This window comes from Rhinoderma darwinii, chromosome 11 (genome assembly GCF_050947455.1).
Source record: "Rhinoderma darwinii isolate aRhiDar2 chromosome 11, aRhiDar2.hap1, whole genome shotgun sequence".
Classification (NCBI taxonomy): domain Eukaryota; kingdom Metazoa; phylum Chordata; class Amphibia; order Anura; family Rhinodermatidae; genus Rhinoderma; species Rhinoderma darwinii.
In genome coordinates, this window is record NC_134697.1 from 62,909,187 (window position 1) to 62,914,579 (window position 5,393).

A 5,393-nucleotide genomic window follows, 5' to 3' on the forward strand; every position below is an offset into this window, starting at 1 on the left:
AGTGACTCAGCACTATAGCTAGTGTGTGAGGAGCTGCAAGAAGTGTTGCCATCTAGTGACACGCTTACTAATTGCAAGAAAATACAAACTTTTTTTTTTGTTATATAAAAACATTTTAACCCCTTAATGACCAGCTACATTTTTCAGTTTTTTTATTTTTTCATTGACGTGGCCGTGTGAGGCCTTGTTTTATGTGGGAGAAATTGTATTATTTTTTAACATAATTTGGAGGTAGAAAAAAATAATATTTACGGTGTGAACATAAGAAAAAACGATTCTCGGCATCGTTTTTTTTTGTTTATTTTTTATCTTGTTCAAGTTTCACGCGAAATAACCCATTCTATTAATTATTCTGGTCATTAGGGTCGTTTAGATACCTAATATGTGTAGGTTTTTTGTTTTTATTCAGTGTAGGGGCATTAAAATATATTTTATGCAAAATAATGAGTTTTTTTTGGACTTTTTATTTTTTATTTATTTATTTTTTTGTTGCTTTTTTTTAATCCCATTAAAAACTTGTCCAACGTGTGATTGACTTGGCCATTGCAGAGTATTCCACTTCTTTGCCTTAAAAAAAACTCCTGGGTTGCTTTCGCAGTATGTTTTGGGTCATCGTCCATCTGTACTGTGAAGCGACGTCGAATCAACCTTGCGGCATTTGGTTGAATCTGAGCAGAAAGTAAATCCCTGAACACTGCAGAATTCATCCGGCTGCTTGTGTCTTCAGTCACATCATCAGTAAACACTAGTGATCCAGGTCCTTTAGCAGCCATGCATGCCCATGCATCACACAGCCTCCACCATGTTTTACAGAGGATGAGCTGTTCCAAGCTTTCTCCATACTTTCTTCCTCTCATTATTCTGGTACAGGTTGATCTTAGTTTTATCTGTCCAAAGAATGCTGTCCAGAACTGGGCGGCATCTTTACATGTTGTTTGGCAAAGTGTAAGCTGGCCTTTCTATTTTTGAGGCTGGTTAATGGTTTGCACCTTGTGGTGAACCCCCTGTATTTGCTCTCATGAAGTCTTCTCTTTATAGTAGACTTAGATACTGATACACCTACTTCCAGGAGAGTGTTCTTCACTTGGGTAGATGTTGTGAAGGGGTTTTTCTTTACCATGGAAAAGATTCTGCAATCATCCACCACTGGTGTCTTCCGTGGACGTTCAGGCCTTTTGGAGTTCACAAGATCACCAGTGCGCTCTTTTTTTTCAAGAATGTAGCAAACTGTTGATTTGGCCACTCCTAACATTTGTGCTATTTCTCTGATGGATTTCTTCATTTTTTTTTAGCCTAACAATGGTCTGTTTCACTTGCATTGAGAGCTCCTTTGACCTCATGTTGTGGGTTCACAGCAACAGCTTCCAAATGCCACATCTGGAATCAACTGCAGACCTTTTACCTGCTTAATTGATGATGGATTAACGTGGGAATAGCCCATGCAGCCCATTTAAATAGCTTTTGAGATAATTGTCCAATTACCTTCAGTCCCTTAAAAAGAGGCAGCTACATATTAAAGAGCTGTAATTCATAAACCCTTCCTCAAATTATGATGTGAATACCCTCAAATTAAAGTGGAGAGTCTGCACTTTAAACCCATATTGATTATATAACTGTATATTTAATATGTTTTGGTAATCGGCTGTCGGGTTTACTCACCTCCTGATGCCTGCAGCCATGGATCCGTGAGCACTGGTCCCCATCTCCTTCCTAGGAGACGCTAGCGCTGACTTCCACTCTGGTCTGCTGTGTCCCATGGGTGCGCGCGCATGCTCGTGTCCGGCCTCAAAGGGCCAGCGCGCGCACAAGAGGAAATCATCATCATTAACTGCCATGATTTCTTGGTCTATAAGAAGGCCCCAGCCCTTCTGATCCTTGCCTGAGCGTTTTTAGTTATCCCAAGTCTGTCTAGCAAATGGTCCCTTAGTGTTTCCCGTTCCCGTTGTTACCAGTGCCTTGTTACCTGTTCCTGTATCCTGTGCTGTTCTTGTTCCAGTGCCTACTAGTGTCGGAGTCGTGTTACGTCCTGTGTCATCTGCCACGTCCAGAGGAATTCGCCACATCTGGCGCAACCTGCGGCACCTGTGTCATCCGCCCCGTTTGGCGTTACTTGCTACATCCATCTCCATCAGTGCCAGAGCTGCGGCCACTGTCTGGACTATCCAGGTACCCTTGTGCGGGACATTGTATTGCTGGGATTCCCTGTTGTTTGGCCAGCTGCCTCCCCGCTACGGCGGTACGGCCTAGTGGGTCCACAAACCCACAACGTGACACCTGGTATAAGTTTACACGGTTTAAGACCCCATGCACACGACCATGCCCGTAATCACAGTTCGTGATTACGGGCACGGCCGGCCGCTGACAGCCATCCGCATTTGCGGGCCATGCTCCCATATAAAGTATGGAAGCACGGACCGTAAAAAGCAAAAAAATAGCACATGGGACATCTTTTGCGGAGCCTTTCTACGGCACAGACACCTTCCCGTAAATGGGAAGGTGTCCGTCGGACATAGAAATGAATGGGTCTGTATTTACGGACTAAATTTCCAGTCGTTATCCGCAATTACGGATCTGTAATTGCGGATAAAATACTGACACATTAATTTCTATCAGCCATGGACACGGGTGTGTCCGGGGCGTAGAAATGAGCCGCAAAAAATACATCCTATTTTCTGCATTTACGGACTGTGCTCCTATACTTATTACTGTAAGCACGGTCCACAAATGCAGAGGACACTCCGCAGCCCGTCAGTGCAGTATTTACTGACCGTAAATACTGCACAGTCGCGTGCATGAGGCCTAAAACTAAGTAAAACTTCCCTACTGTCTTTTCTCTGGCTGCAGCAAAATCTGGTTTAGCAACATAATTGTCTTGTTTTGTGCTTATTTTCCTGTTATTCTAAATTTAGGAGACACATGAAAGATAACTTGAGTAAGGGCCTGTTCACATCCACATCGGCCTTCCAATCATGGGTTCCGTTCGACCTTTCCGTCGGAGGAACCGATGAATGGAAAGCCAAACGGAAACAATAGCTTCTGTTTGCATTACTATTGGTTTCCTTTTCGTAAGGTTTCTGTTTTTTTCCGCGGAAACAATAGCGTAGTCGACTATGCTATTTTTTCCGCAGAAAGAACAGGCCCGAATAGGTTTTCATATGGACACGGACATGCAGGGGCGTAGCTAAAGGCTCATAGGCCCGGGTGCAAAAATTCAGCTTGGGCCCCCCTACCCCTCCCCAACACCAACACCACCATCACCAGACCCCTGCACGCGCATATGTTCAGCCGCCTTGCCCAACAGCCACCATAGTATAATGCCTCCACACAGTATAATGCTCCCATAGCTGCCCACACACAGTATAATGCCCCCATAACTGCCCCATACAGTATAATGCCCCCCATAACTGCCCCATACCGTATAATGCTCTCCATATCAGCCCCCACAGTATAATGCCCCACATAGCTGCCCCCATACAATATAGTGCACCCCATATCAGCCCCCATACAGTATAATGCCCCCCATATCCGCTCCCGATACAGGATAATGCCCCCATATCACCTCCCCATACAGTATAATGCCCCCATACAGTATAATGCCCCCATATCAGCCGGCCATACAGTATAATGCCCCTCCATATCAGCTCCCCATACAGTATAATGCCCCCAATATCAGCTCCCCATACAGTATAATGTCCCTCCATATCAGCTCCCCATACAGTATAATGCCCCCATACAGTATAATGCCTCTATATCAGCTCCCCATACAGTATAATGTCCCCCATATCAGCCCCCATGCAGTATATAGCCCCCCACCTTATCAGCCCCCATGCCATATCAGCCCCCCATACAGTATAATGCACCCCCACCATATAAGCCCCCATACAGTATAATGCCCCTGCGCCAAATCAGCCCCCCATACAGTATAATGCCCCCCCGCCATATCAGCCCCCCATTCAGTATAATTCCCCCTGCCATATCAGCCCCCCATACAGTATAATGCCCCCCCCACCATATCAGCCCCACCATACAGTATAATGCCCCATATGTGCATAATAGAAAAATAACATAATTACTTACCTATCCCCGTTCCCACACCAGGTGGAGGATCCTTCGCCTCCTCCGGTGTGTGCTATGAGTGACTCGGCACAAACAGGTGCGATGATGACGCTACATCCCGCCTGCGTCGAGCCGCTCAGGGCACAGTAAATGCTGGAGCAAGGAGCCGTCAGCTCAATACAACACAATACATTACAAGACAACATAATACAACACAACAACGCCCCTCACTTAACATCACGGTCACATGGTACACTAAGTACCATGTGACCGTAACCAGGAAGTGCCGTAATTAGCATGCTGTAGGGCAACGTGGGCCCAGTCGCAACTGCGACCCCTATAGCTACGCCACTACAGACATGCCCAAATATGGTGCCTATTTTCAAAAAGGGCTCTAGGTCTTCCCCGGGTAATTATAGACCAGTAAGCTTAACATCCATTTTGGGGAAAATGTTTGAGGGGCTATTGAGGGACTATATACAGGATTATGTGAAAAAAAATTGCATTAGAAGTGACAGCCAGCACGGATTTACTAAGGACAGAAGTTGTCAAACCAACCTGATTTGTTTTTATGAAGAGGTGAGCAGAAGCCTAGACAGAGGGGCCGCTGTATAGTGTTTTTGGACTTTGTAAAGGCATTTGACACTGTCCCTCATAGACGTCTAATGGGTAAATTAAGGACTATAGGTTTAGAAAGTATCGTTTGTAATTGGATTAAGAATTGGCTCAAGGACCGTATCCAGAGAGTTGTGGTCAATGATTCCTACTCTGAATGGTCCCCAGTTATAAGTGGTGTACCCCAGGGTTCAGTGCTGGGACCACTATTATTCAACTTATTTATTACTGATATAGAGGATGGGATTAATAGCACTATTTCTATTTTTGCAGATGACACCAAGCTATGTAATATAGTTCAGTCTATGGAAGATGTTCGTGAATTGCAAGTGGATTTAAACAAACAAAGTATTTGGGCATCCAGTTGGCAAATGAAGTTTAAAGGCAATGTGTCGCTAGAATTTTTTTTTTTTTCTGTTAAACAGTTAGTATTTAAGTGATTAAACATTGTTTTAATTTTTTTCACAAGTCAAGAAATATTATAAATTAGATTCTAATTTATAACATTTCCATGTGCTGGTCACTAGAGGGAGCAATTCCCAAAATTGCAGCATTGCAATGTGGTAAAGCAACCTCATTGCTTTATGCTGCAAATTTGGTGTAGACACACACGCTCTAGTGAGCTCACACAATCCCCCCTCCCTTATCCTGTCTAGTGCCAGGAGAAGGAGGTGGTTGAATCTTCTAATCCTCCTACACTGTGCATTCACTCAGAAAATGGC